Consider the following 14423-nt stretch of genomic DNA (forward strand, 5'->3'; position numbering starts at 1 on the left):
TCTCTCCTCTGTATTGCTCTCAAGACTCTTATTTTCTGTGCTCCCAGAGAACAGTTTACCAAGCTTTGAACACTCCAGGCTTTTCTAGTCCCAAAGTTCCAAAGTCCCTTCATAATTCTCCCCAAAACAGAATAGACAGGTCTATCACATCATTACCCCATTACCCTGGAACTAATTTTTGTCTTAGCTAGAGTTACTATGGCTGTATGTGCTGAAACATCATGATCAAAGACATGGGAGGAGATGGTTTATTTGGCTTCCACTTCCACATTGTAGACTACCATTGAAGGAAGTCAGGACAGGACCCTAGAGACAGGGGCTGATGTGGAGACCATGGAGGGTGATCTAGTTTCACTGTGTCTTGCTTACAAGTCTGAGTTCAGAGGAGGGCCAGAACTCTGGAAAGTCCTTGTGAAAACTTAATGCAGCCTGTTTAGTCACTTCTAAAACCAAGAATCATTGGAAGTATCCATTAGCTGGCTTCGATAAGAAAAGCTACATACGTTGGAGTTGTCATGTCTGGCCAGCCTGTGACCAGGAAAGTCTAGAGTGAGTTTGAATAGCTTCAGTGGGTTCTTGATTGTCACGTGTAGCTCAGCTTTCAGCTCCAGACATTACTCTGCTCTTTAGAGAAACTATGACCCCTTCAGAGTCTGCCTTGCACACAAATTATATTGCTGAAATGTCAGATATCTTTTAGAGAGAAGCCAACCTTGGTGTTGGTGTGGGCTGACGGTTAGACACAATGACTGTGTAATCTTGTGGTGGCCCTGGCAGTAGCTGCCTGTGGCTGAGGGTGAAGTGATGTGTAATCCACACTGCTGACTACATCATACTGTGGTTCTTAGACCCCATGTCATTTCTTTTATCCCTACTGTTTCGTATTTTTAAACGTTTGTAGGTTTCTGAAACAAAACTAGAACTCAGAAAATTTGAACAGGGAAAGAGCCTTCTATCTCAGATACAAAAGGAAGACGAAACCATGTGTGTGACCATGAGATTCTTAAGGGACAAGTGTGATAATATCATGAAAGAGCTTTGACATCAGAAAGCACCACGGGCAGCAGTCACTCTTGGGGACAATGGTCCTGAGGTAGACAGTTACTATATCTCTCCTCATGCTAACTTTCAGGATCTGGATTTAGATCAACCCTGAAACACTCATTTTGTCATTCTCAAATTAATAGTTTTTCTCCTTCAGCCAGACCTGAAGGTCGACTCTGGTCTCCTCCCATGAGGCTTCCAACCCTGACTCTGCTCTGCAGCGGGTACTCTGTGGAGGAGAGAATATTCCTTTTCCTGAGCCAGTGTGGTGGAAGTATTCATCCCGAGGCTGTGTGTGAATAACACTGCTAGTTGAATACTCCGGCTTTGATTTCCTACACACACACACACACACACACACACACACACACACACTGAATAGCCTTATGGTGTTCTATTTGAATTGTAATCCTATGTAGTTACCTAACATTATGTGAAATTAATACCAGTGTATACTTTATATGAGTAATATTTTCTATTTCTCCTCCCTTGTGGAAACTATTCTTAATTCCTTCATTATATCCTGTGGGAAGATCTTTTTTGGCATCAGAGACAAACATAATCAATGACACATATTGACCATTTACTACGTGCTACTGCAGTGGTGCATACTCTGTATGGACTACTGCATTCCACTCCCTGGCAGCTCCCTGAGGCAGTTACTCTAATTAATCACCTTTCGTAGGCAGAGATGTATAGAAAAATCAAGTGACATGCTCCAAAGCAGGCTGCTGAGGGTCATGCTGAGCTTCAAACGTAAAGAGTCTGACTTGAGACTTACGCCCGCTTCACTGTCAGCCTGGGTGAGGATTTGTTAGGAAGGATCATTTCTAAATAACATTAGCTCAGGGATGGAAAGACGGCTCAGCCATTAAAAGCATATATCCCTTCTCCAAAGGATGAGAGTTTGATTCCCAGCTCCCATATTAGGCAGCTCACAACTGCCTGTAACTCTGAGAGCTCTGGGGGCTCTGTGGTACTCCAGAACCTCTGTTGTAGTCCAATAGTGATATAATAATAATAATAATAATAATAATAATAATATCATCAAATGCATGCAAATGCACCCCTTACTTCAAGCCTGGCTATACATTCACCCAACGTTTCTGGCTAGTGGCCCTACTGATAATTCTTTGTCATGGAGAACCATACTGTACATTCTGTGATCTTCAGCAGATTCCAGTAGCTGTCCTCTCTGTCCTACTTTTGACAATAAAAAATGTCTACAGACATTGCCATAGCCCCTGGGGGAACAAAACGGTTCCCAGTTGAAAACCACTGCAGTAAACACTTCATGCCCATTAAGTCATCCAGTGCCCGTAACAACCCCAGAAAAGAGTTACTGACGCCTTCCTCACCTCAGGCCAGTTCTGTTCTGGGTCATCTCACCATCCAGGTGAATTTAAAGAAACCATTCATCATCCTGGTGTCTCCTGACTGTATTACTCTCTGATAGACAACTTACTTGGCAACAGACAAATCCTTCAATTAACACATTTTGTAAGGAAAATTATCTCTTCTTAACAAGGTCTGTTTGAGCGGGACCCCCCCCCCCAGGGTGGGGTGGGGTCCCAGGATTCCCCAATCTCTTCATTCACATAGCACTTCATCCAACAAATATTTACTGAACACTTAGGTGGCTTCGTGAACCTTGGAGAGTCTGCAGCAGACAGGCAAAACCCCTGTCTCACTTCCTAGTGCAAATGAATACTCAAATGAAAGAGAAATCACGTAAATAATGAAAATAACTTATTGTCAGGCAATGGTCTGTGCTCTGAATGAAGGGAGTGGGCACAAGCTGGCTAAGTGAGGATGCTAAGAGAGCCTTGTTATGATCCCCTTCCCATGCCACGTGGGACAAGGCTTAAACCATAGGGACAGAAAATAGATAAGTGGTTGCCATAGGCTAGAGACAGACAACATAAAGACACAAGGGACTTGGTAGATCACAGAGATGTTCCGTGACTACGTTGGGGTTTGTGGCAACTATATATTGGTTAAAATTCTGGAGCTATACACTAGAAAGAGTAGCTTTGTACTATCTGTAAATTGTAACAACAATTCTCCCTCCACAGTCTTTCCCTTCCCTGGTGCAGCCTCTTCGCTATTTTAGAAATGGAGGTTATTGAGAAAGGAGCTATAATGTTGTCCCCAAAGCTGGCATATATCCCCCAGGCAGTTTGAACAGCACTGACAAGAAATTCAGAACCTCAGAGGAGGCTACCAGGAGACAACAGACGTGTTTCATCACATCCCGTGGTTGTGGCAAAGCACAAAGGCACACTGGACATCCCCCTTCCGTGGTGGGCTGAGTCAGCTGGCCAGCCCTAGAAGTATAAGCAGCTTCTAAAACCAGCTCCTTAGAGAACCAGGAAAGGTACTGGACCTGTCTCAGGTCACAGGCTGAGCGTCACCTCATCTATTTCTTCCTCAGAGGGGGAAATCTGGCTTGATCTGCCAGCACTGGGTTGAGGATGCTCAGAACTGGGCAGCCACTTCAGGCCTGCTCATTTAAGTTTCCTCAGAGGGAAGCTTATATTCAGCCCACACACTACCAGCTGCTTTGCAACCCCCACCCCCACCCAAGTCACCTGTGGCTGGAAGGAAGGACTTGTTCTAACTAACAAACCCTGCTGCACTAAGAAAAGCAGCCTGTGCAGGAATGAACCTGTTGGATCTGCTTTCTTGCCTTCTGAGCTAGCACCCTCAGAAGGGAGCACTGGCCTTGAATGAGTTCCCTGGGTCTCTGAGGTAGTCCAGCCTCTTAGCCACAAAGCTTTGGGTAACTCCTTTGATATGGAAGTGCCTTTTCTTAGAAGTGTGCATACAGAAGTGGAAATACACGATCAAGACATCCTTCACAACGTTAGAGCCACATAGCAACCTCCGATTGTTTGATAACATAAAACATTAATGGCTCAGTCTGAAAAGATGAGATTCCCATAGATGCAGGCTCAGACGTCAAAGCATCCGAAACAAAAGCTTGACTGCGGCAAGAGAGGCTTTCTGCATCTTATTAACAGCATTTCTTGACTTTCTTGGGGTTGGCCCAGAGTGTGATAGGCTTTGTTCCCTGTCTCCCTGGTATCATGTAGACTGTTATCTGACTGCACTGTGCCGGCTTCCTGATGTCTTTGTAGCTCAGGTCAGCTGCTTATTAAACAGCCAGAATCTTTCCCCAAGTGCTCTGTGCCAAGAATAGACACTGAACACAGAAACAAGTGTGAAGGCAGAGGGTGCGTGTGTGCTTAAAAGTTGAACAAGACAGGGGGTGAAAGAGGAAGCGTGAAAATCAACGAGCAGTGTGGGGTTTATGTGGCTCTGATTCATTGTTCACTCTCTTTTCCATAACGAGCAGCGTGGTGTCTCCTGGGCTGCCGATCACCCCATATGATCGACAGGTGCCGATGGATGCATCCGAGGCAGACCGACCATTGGCACTCACAGCAGCAAATCTGTAAACATTCATACAAAGTGTGGCTATGAGCTTGCTCTCAGAGAACATGAGAACAGAAACCCAAGCGGGTTGTTCTTGTCTGTTATTAAACAGCCATCAGGAAATGATATATCAAACACAGGGTTGGAACAGTCTTTAAATCACGAAGCAACAATTAATCAGTAGGCTCGCAACCGTTATTTATTTATTTTTAGCAGTGTATAACAAGCATATTGAGATGTTAGACTGCTTATCATAATACAGGAAAACAAACACAAGCACTTCCTGTTATCTCCTCATTCTTGTAAGGTGATGGAATAATTAAAGTCTTCTAAAATTTCATGAAACTTGTGGTATAATACTGTAAAATAGAAGAAAGTTTCTGTCTGTATGTGTTGCAATGCTCAGGCCTGGGGGGGGGGGGGGGGAATAGTTCTGTTCAACAGAGTGGCTATTTTATTTCACAATGGTTTATAGGCCAAGGGTATTTTTTCATTCATTCATTTATAAAATGTGTATGAGTTCCTGTAGCAGACACTCTCCACCAGTCAGAGGCAGGCAAGTAAACCCATATTCATAGCCAGTATATACCACAACAGAGAGGAAGGTGCCCTGGGCACTATGGGTGGGAGATGTAGGAAGAACACAGCAAGCTTGGAAAGGTCCAGATAAAGATCACCAGGGCAGGAGTTGTCTTCAGGCTCAGCAAATATCAGAAAAGAGCGTGTGTGTGTGTGTGTGTGTGTGTGTGTGTGTGTGTGTGTGTGTGTGTGTGTATTAATGTGTGCACAGATTCAAAGGCCTGACTGTGGGGGAAATACTGTGGTATAGACAAAGCAAATGGTTCAGAATGGGCACAGTGCTGGAGTGACAAGCAGCAGCTCGTTAGACCTTGGGGGGTTGGGGGGTGTCTTATGCCATGCTGTGGTGAAACATGAAAACCGCAGTCAACAGGGTCTGTAGCCCTACCTCCAAGTCAGGAAGTGTGGTCTCCAAGAAGGGATCTACTTACAGACGGCCAATGGAAATAGGTTTGTAAAAGAATGCATATTGCTTCCTATGTCTGTGTGGAGCAGCTGTGAGGTAAATGTTCTGTAAGTGTCTGAAGGAGAGGAAAGTACCTTCCACATGTAAAGAATGAGTCTTCCCAGGACACAGAGCTCACGTTATGCATCATGGGCATGAGGTCAAATCATGATGCTCTGTGATTTGACAGGAAACTATGCCCTATCTGCTGGCCACATGGTCTAGAGAACAAAGGGGCTTTAGCTTTACCTATGCCAGACGTGTGTGTGTGGGGGGGAGGCAGGCTCCATGACTCTCACACGAAAGGCAGGACCATGCTCTTACCAGGTTGTCTCAGTTACTTTTCTGTTGCTATGATGAGACACCATGAACCAGGCAACTTATAGAAGGGAGAGTTTATTTTGTCTTACATCACAGAGAGAGAGTCCATAATGACAGGGCAAGCATGGTGGCAGGCACCTTCAAAAGCTGGCAGAGAGCAAAACTGAAGTGGGGTGAGGCGTAAAGCCCTCAAAGGCTGTCCCAAGAGACATACTTCCTCCAGCAAGGCTGACCCGGAACTCCATAGGCAGACCATGCTGGCCTCCATCTCAGAGATCCACCCATCTCTGTCTTCCCAGCTCTGGGGTCACAGGTGTGTGCCATCACACTCAGCTCTTTTAATTAATTAACTAACTACTTATTGGTGTGGCCATGTGTGCCACAGTGTACCTATGGAAGTGAGAGAGCAGTCTGAAGTAGTCAGTCCTCCCCTTTACCATGGGCTCTGAAGAAGGAACGTGGACCATGAGGCCTGCATGCAAAGTACCCTTACTTCCTTGAGCCAACTTACTGGGCCAGTTGTAGCCTTTCTTCCTCCCAGGTTTGAGACCTTGATAGAATGCGTGTCTTAGCATTTCTGTATCTTCATGGGACTGCTTTGACTAGGAAAAAAAAAAAAAACAACTCTCCATCTCTGAGATTGCTTTTGAGGTTTTCATTTGGAGTAATTTGGAGTATTGTTTGTTTTTTGTTGTTGTAGGTTTTTGTTTGTTTGTTTGTTTGTTTTGAGCATCAACAATTAACCTCAATTTTATGATTATTATCGACTAAAATGTTTTGAGCACTTACAAAGGACACTGCATTAACATTGTCCCAGTTATCAGCAATAAGACTCTAAGTTCAACTCTTCCACTTCTAATCGTTCTTATACGGTTTTATTTCAGGGACAAACATCTTGGCTTTTATTGATCTATCGCTACTTTCTGATTCTGTGGAATGACATTCTTTTCACTGTTCTTTCCCTTCTCATAATCACTGCACTTCAGTTTTGCAGTTTTAATTCCGTATTGTTCTTCAGGGCTATTATGAGGAAAACTAGAAAAGTATGACAACCAAGTCACATACAGCAATCTTATTACCTAGATCTTGTCACAGAAACTTAACTCTAGCTGCTTCTTCAAACACGGTCGCTCAGTATTGCTAGAGTAAGAAGTCAACACCAGCCTTTTCAATTTTAGAGTTAAACAGTAAAATTGGGCTACGTTTCAGACATTATTAATATGTCTAAGTCACCCAGCTCGAAAAGAGAAAGTATATGGAAGTCTCTGACAGAGGCCCCTTGGTCTTGCAAACTTTATATGACCCAGCACAGGGGCAGGCCAGGGCCAAGTAGTGGGAGAGGGTGGGTAGGGGAGCAGGGGCGGGGGTGGGGTATAGGGAACTTTCGGGATAGCATTTGAAATGTAAATAAAGAAAATAATAATAAATAAATAAGTAATAAATGTATTTATTTCTATATATATATATAAAGAAAGTCTCTGACAGTTACAGAAGGGGATATAAGCTATTTCTCCAACGTGGACTCATTTTCCTACTAAGAACATACTTGTTCCACAGCTTCTCTGAGATGGACATGGTAAATAACAGACAGCGAGATGTAGCAGCGATCTAAATAAGAAACATTCTAGCTCACAGGGCTTATACATTTAAATGAGTGTAGGGAACCAGTGCTGCGTGCTTAGTGCAGAAAAGTGAGCCACTGGCCAAGGACTGAAGACATCCATAGGTGACAAGGAAGAAGGAGCCCGCTGTGTGAAGGGCTAACAGCATGCCACATAAGGGACCCTTGGTGTGTGGACACACAGAGAATGTGTTGGGGACAGCTGAAAGAGCAAGTGAGCGTAGTCCAGGCTTGTGTTAGTGAACACGACTGCAGAGGATGTTTGGGTGGCTTTTGCTGCAGTGATGGGATAACTAGAAAATCGCAGCTAGTAAATCTAGTGGGAAAGACTCCAGCAGAGAAGAAGTAGCACGAGAGAAGAAATGGGGTGTGAGGGTGCCTGTCTTAAATTGGGGTCTGCTTTCTTTTGTTGTATCCGATTCGCTGTTAAAGCGCACAAACACTGATGCTGAAAACGAGAACCGAGCCTCAAAGTAGTTCCAAATTCCACAAACGCAGGCTGTGGGTTTATACACTGCATTCTGTAATTAAAGACAATGCTACTGGAGTTTTGTGTGTAGGTGTCACTGGATGAGGAGTGCCTTTTCCACCGCCTCTGATAAAAACTCTCTCGCGCTTTGTGACGCTTTGTGATCCGAGCCAGCACCATAGGTTTCTTTTGTTGTTGTTTTTTTCTCGAGACAGGGTTTCTCTGTATAGCCCTGGCTGACCTGGAACTCACTCTGTAGATCAGGCTGGCCTCGAACTCAGAAATCTGCCTCCCAAATGCTGGGATTACAGGCTTGTGCCACCACGGCCGGGCATAGGTTTCTTGATGTATCTATTTCCTGGTTGTAACAGCATTAAGTGATTCTGTCTCTTTCTCTTGGAATTGTCAGTGCTTCAGAGTTTTACATTGTTGCTTTTTTTTCTAACCATTTCCCCAGTTCACAAAACATCCTTAAATAGATCTCCCAGCCACCCCAAGCTTAACCACAATTAGGTTATATTATTCTTTAGGACAACTACTTCCCAGTGGGTTCTTATTATGAAGACATATTAAAGACCTCGTGGGCAAATGCTATTTTGGGGCAATAGCCACAGTTCACCACCACAGAAGAGGGACAGCCATGTCAAAATCGCAAGCACCAAGTACACACACACACACACACACACACACACTGAATACATGAATTACTTTAAGAACCAAGTTCAGCTAGGCACCTCATCCACATATGACTGACTCACAGAAGAAAGGAACAGAGCCCCCTCCTTTCTTCCTTCTACCCAGGGATCATAGATGTTTCTTACTATCGATGAGATAACCAAGTGTCACAGACTGGTGATTGACGTACAGGCATTGGATAGATGATTGTTTTTCTCAGCAGTGAGTATAGAGTAGTTATGTGTTGTATACAGGAGTAAATTATATCCCACCGTTGTAAAACAACACAGGGTCTGCACACCATAACTTCGATGACACAAACCCACTACTCAGCACACTTATCAGACTTCTGCAAGAAGAAAGGTTTCAGGCGCTGGCCAAGGCTGACTTTTGCTGATTTCCCTGTAAGCTGAGACATAGAGGCCATCTCCCTCTGGTCGCCTTCCGGTTCTGCAGAGGGAACTCTCCCTCACTTCCCAGCCCCAAGAATTCCCCTGCTCCCAGTTTCTAGGGGTTGGCCCATTCTGAGCTCCATAGAGTACGTTCTGCCCGCCCCGCCCCGGCCTCGCCGGAGCCCCGCCCAGTATGAGGATGTCCCCGGTGCCCCGGCTCTCCTAGCCAGGACCTGTACCCTTCAGGAGAACGGAATTCTCCGTCTTTGGGCCCAGCTGCGAGGGGGCGGAGCTTAGCACCCTGGGCGGAGCGGGCGGGACTCGGTGGTGGGCGGGGTCTGCTGTCGTGGGGCGGGGCGGCCGCGCCGGGACTAACCGGCGAGCGTGTGCCCGACCCCCACTCACTACCGCGCGCGTGCCCGCCCGCCCCCTTAGGGGCTGCGGGACAAGTTTGACTCCTGGCCTGGCGTCGCCTGACGGAGAGGAGTGGCTCGGCCCGGGAGGGCCGCTGCGCGGGGCGACGCTGTAGGGAAGGGGCTGGGGGCGCGCGCGGGGCCGAGCATCCCTCCGCTGAGCGCGCCCGCCCGCGCCCCGCGCAGCCTCCCCTCCCGCCGCCCCGCGCCACGGTGACCCCGGGCCTCCCTCCTGACCCCCCGCGGTAAGTGCGACTTCCTCTTCGGCGCGGTGGGCTAAGGCCAGCTCCCTACACACATGCGACCCTTCGGGGTCCGAGGACTCGCTGGCCAGGGTGACCTGCCCACCTTAGGAGCCGGCCCGGGCTGGGGGCTTTTGAGCTGCAACCGGGACTCGAACCCGGTTTTCCCCTCACCCCCCTTTCCCCAGAACAGGGCCCTGCCGCCCTAGAGTTGCTCAAAGTTCTCCACGCGGCACTGAGATGGCCCGGCGGGTGGAGCGAGTGCTGCTCTCCAGAATTGTTCCCAAGAATAAAACACACACGCTGGAAACTATTTCTGATCCCCTACAACATTACACACCTTGTTAAAGTTTTTAAGTAATGGCCTTAACCTCAAAAGTAGAGAATATGATTGTAGTTTCCTGGGTTTGGTTATGACTGGTCACAACTTTGGCATTTAGACAGTTGCTTCAGTGCGTGTTTCACAATTAGAAGCTGCTGGGGGAACTTGCCTGTCAGAGAATATACATTGTTGCCATTATGACTATCTCTAATGTGAGTTTTGAGACTCTTTACTAAAAGGGATATACAGAGTGCATCCTCACTCCCTTTTCACCGCCATGAAAGATCAATTTCTTCTGCATGGTTCCGGAATTATGCGCTGGCAGATGCCCTCCAACTTTGTTTTGAAAATGGGACTGCTATACTATGTGCCTGGCAGTTTTACCGATGCACAGTAAATGTTAATTCTCCTTTCTGTTAGGAAGGAGTGTAATAAATCTTCCTGTTAATAAACAGTTTAATAAGGCTTTTTATTATTAATTAGATCGCTGTTGGGGGCAGGGGGGAAGGCTCACAACTTTTTTTTTTTCCTCTGACTTTCAGCATTTACAGGTTTAACTACCTGTAATGAATGTTTATATTCCGTATGGGGATTTATGTAAAACACTTTCAGGTAAAGGCGAAGACACTGATATTTTTGTGACAAGGACAGAGAAATAGATACAAAGTTGTAGGAAAAAGAAGATGAACATATATACTCACAGAGAGTATATATATCCAGATATTTGAAGCAGTTTTGTATCGATGTGTACAATATAGTTAAACAAACTAGATGAGAATATTGAGGTTGAGGAGAAAGCCAGGCTGCGAAGGAATAGACAACGCTTGCTCTCAAGTCCTGTGCTACACGTGAGTCTTGGTTTGGGTTTTGAACATCCTTAGAGCCAGGAAAGAAACACAGTAAGCGACAGTATGTTTATAATTCCACGGTTTAAAAAGTCAGTTCCTAGCCGGACGTGGTGGCACACATCTTTAATCCCAGCACTTGGGAGGCAGAGGGAGGTGAATTTCTGAGTTCAAGGCCAGCCTGGTCTACAAAGTGATTTCCAGGACAGCCAGGGCTATACAGAGAAACCCTGTCTCAAAAAACCAAAAAAAAAAAAAAAAAAAAAACAGTCAGTTCCTCTGCATAAGCAAGGCATTGTCTAGTAATGAGGCCTGAGAGAAACAGCTTTTTATGGGCCCTGAGAAAAGGAAGAGAGATGGTGACATTAAACTGACATTTTTTTTTAAAGATTCCAGCAGAAAATCATAAATTTTTCGTGCTGGCACACACGTGCACAAGCACTCGTGCACACAGACACACACACACACACACACACACACACACACACACACACACACAGAGTGTTTTTACATAGGCCATGTTGAAGTTAGAAGGACAGATATGTCCTGTGAATTCATGGTGGTGATGGTCTGAACTAGTATTTCCCAAGCCGTGCTCCTCGGTGGCAAGGGACTTACTTGTCTGCTTACACAAGGTTCTCTTTGTCCCAGCTCCAGGACAAGGGGAGATGGAAAAAGATTCTGAGCTCAGATGAACTCGAGATATCTAGATATCTAGGTGCTTCCCGCCCCCCCCCCCCAGAGTTTCTTGAAAGTTTGTTGTTTTTTGTTTTTTTTTGTTTTTTTTGTTTTTTTTTTACCATACTGCTGTAAAATTGATGGATGGAAGAATACATGTTGTGACCGATTCCAAATGTAATAAAGCAGTTCTTCATGGATAGTTTCTTACAGCTTGAGAACTGATAAGAACTGGAGAGCAAAGTGTTTGAAGTTAGTGAATTTGGTAAGGACCAAAATGAAGCTAATCCAGAAGTCAGGGTTTTAACACCGGATACATCAAAGGAAAAGTCTACTCTCATACTTTGTAGATGTTCAGCAAGTTGCCTCTTGGACCACGTGACCTATAGGCCTTTCCATTCAAGCTTCAGGATGTTTACTCTTTGAGAATTATAATTAGATTTAGGCAAGTAAAAGTCCTTGAGGAATTACCTTCAATTATTAGTGAATATAAAAATATGTGATTTGCATGCTATCTTATCACAAACATTATTTGTACTATTAGTTTACTGTAAAACCCTACATTCTGTAGCTATAAAAGATCTTAGAAAGCATGCCACATAGTAGAAAAAGCAAAAGGGCTGGATGTGGTGGCCCAAGCCCTTCATCCTAGCATTCCAGATTACTACGAGTTCGAGACCGGCCTGGCCTAGATAGCAAGTTTCAGACCATCCAAGGTAACAGTGAGATTTGAGACACTGTCTCAAAACAACAACAAAAAGGACGGAGATCTGGAAGAAAACAACAACAACAACAAGAACAAGAAACCCCAAAACTGTAATTGCACTTATTAATGTTTAGGGCTATTTCCAACAAGTTTATGAGCCTTTGGATCTATATTCTAGTTTATAAGACTAGTGTGGCTATAGCAAACAGTTCACTCGTGGGATAAATGCTGAGAATTTACTGGCAGTAAAACAGCCCTAAGGATGCAAATGAGAATAGGCAGCAAGAGTTTGGATTGCAAGACTCAACATCTTACCCAGATATTCTTGGATGCTGGGTTTCAGAAGTCTGGCAGTGAGGGCTGAGAGGATGTGGAATTGGTTTGAAGTTTTATCTGGAGCTGGCCTATGGGAGTATAATACTCCTATACAAACGTATTTTTTGGTGGGGGGAGGGGCACAGGTATACAAAATGTTACCGTCCTAAAAAATGGAGAGCCAATGCTATTTATTCTCTTCACCCTGTTTGTGAAAAAAGATGTTTGCTGAGTATCAAACAGAATAGGTTAGGCTGTGGTCACAAAAGATCCTCACGTCCCAGTGGCTTAAGTCAGCAAAGGTTTATCTCTGTCCTACTGTATGTCTGATGAGGGTCCACATGAGAGCTCTGTTTCAGGTGGTCACTTGACCCCCAGGCTGTTAGATTGCATCTCAGCACATCTTCTTCCACACTTGGAAGGAGAGAGGAAAGGATGTGCTGGGGAATAACGGCACAGTGACTCTTCAAGGCTCCCATTGGAAGCGGCCACACGACTCATAGCTATACCTAACTTCAAAGAAGTAGGGAAATGCTACTTTACCCTGCTCAAGAAGGACGAGACCTAGCACGGTCTGTGAACAGTCTTAATGACCACTCTACTGAGCAGGCTTCATAACCCTGAGAGTTAACACAGGATCTGAATAAGCTGGACCACAATGGTTTTCAGTCTTCTATTTAAAAAACTGGAAAACAGCATTTTTGTGTGAGTGTATGTGTCTGTGTGTGTGTGTTTAGACAGAATTATGGTAATGAGGATTATAAAGAACATTTTAATTTGAAATGAAACGCTATTGAAAAACCCCACAATTAGATGTACTATTTTGATCAAGTGAGTTTCATTTTGAATTGTATGTCCATTCAATAAACATTTGTTAAATGTGTATAAGGCACTGTTAGGTTTTCTGAAAATAAAATAGTGAATGAGAGATTCTAATGCCAAAAGAAAATGGCTATAATTTGAGTTCTCTCCTTCTTTTTAAGTCGGCATTAACATATTTTGGAGTGTAACACACACACACACACACACACACACACACTCAAACACTGTATTTTGTATTCCTCTCTCTTTGTTTTGCTCTTAAGGTTCATTTCCTAACAAGTTATATAAAATTACTTGAACTAGTTTAAGCAACCAGAGTGTTTTGTTAGCAGTAATGTAGCTTTGTGTCGATGTCGGAGACCAGAAACTCAGTTGGGCCTCGAGGCCCTTGGTATCACTGGTAGTAAAGAGCAGGGCAACTTTCTCTGTGTGCTTTCTTTCCAGCCTCTTTCTGCATGTTCATGTCGTTGCTCTGTTTCTCTATTGACTAGCCTCTCTCTGTTCTGCTCTTACAAGGGCGCTTTAATCTAAGAGTTCACGGGGTTGAAGCTAGAACTTTGGCAGTTTCTCCAAGCCTAGCATTTTGTAAATGCAGCATGGAGGTTGGCCTTCTCAGTGGTTCTTGACTGTGGGTCACCACCCTTTGGGGTTAGAATGACCCTTTCTCAGGAGTCACCCAAGACCATCTGCATATCATATATTTAAGCTATGATTAATGACAGTAGCAAAATCGCAGTTTTGAATTAGCAGCGAAAATAATTGTGTACTCATCTTCCCTAGCAATGTCTCTTTCCAGACAAAAGGTATTCATAGCTGCACCTCAGTAGGCGGCTAGGGGTGGGTATATGCGATATCTGGAGGAGCAGAGTACCAGAAAAACATGAGGGAGGTGAGAAAAAGCTGTGTTTGTTGTAGGAACTGGGTGTGGTGGTGCATAGTTGTAATCCCAGCACTTAGAAAGCAGAAGCAGAAGGATCTAAGCAAGTTTGACCAAGCCAGCCTGATCTAAGAAGCAAGTTCCAGATCATCCAGGGCTCACAGTGAGACTTCATCTACACGAACAGGCATAACTAGCTGTGCACGACAGGTAAGACCC

At 44.8% G+C, this 14423-nt stretch overlaps 1 protein-coding gene across 1 annotated transcript in view; it reads left to right on the forward strand.

Annotated features, from left to right (window-relative positions):
• Positions 1-9350: 9350 nt before the first annotated feature.
• The window catches only part of Klhl5 (kelch like family member 5), a 59255-nt gene continuing 54182 nt past the window's right edge, over positions 9351-14423 (forward strand). Inside the window, exon 1 of the mRNA XM_021210676.2 lies at positions 9351-9642. The gene's annotated coding sequence lies outside the window, so the exon portion shown is untranslated. The remainder of the gene's footprint in view (positions 9643-14423) is intronic.

The sequence above is a fragment of the Mus pahari genome, chromosome 13 (genome assembly GCF_900095145.1).
Source record: "Mus pahari chromosome 13, PAHARI_EIJ_v1.1, whole genome shotgun sequence".
Taxonomy (NCBI): domain Eukaryota; kingdom Metazoa; phylum Chordata; class Mammalia; order Rodentia; family Muridae; genus Mus; species Mus pahari.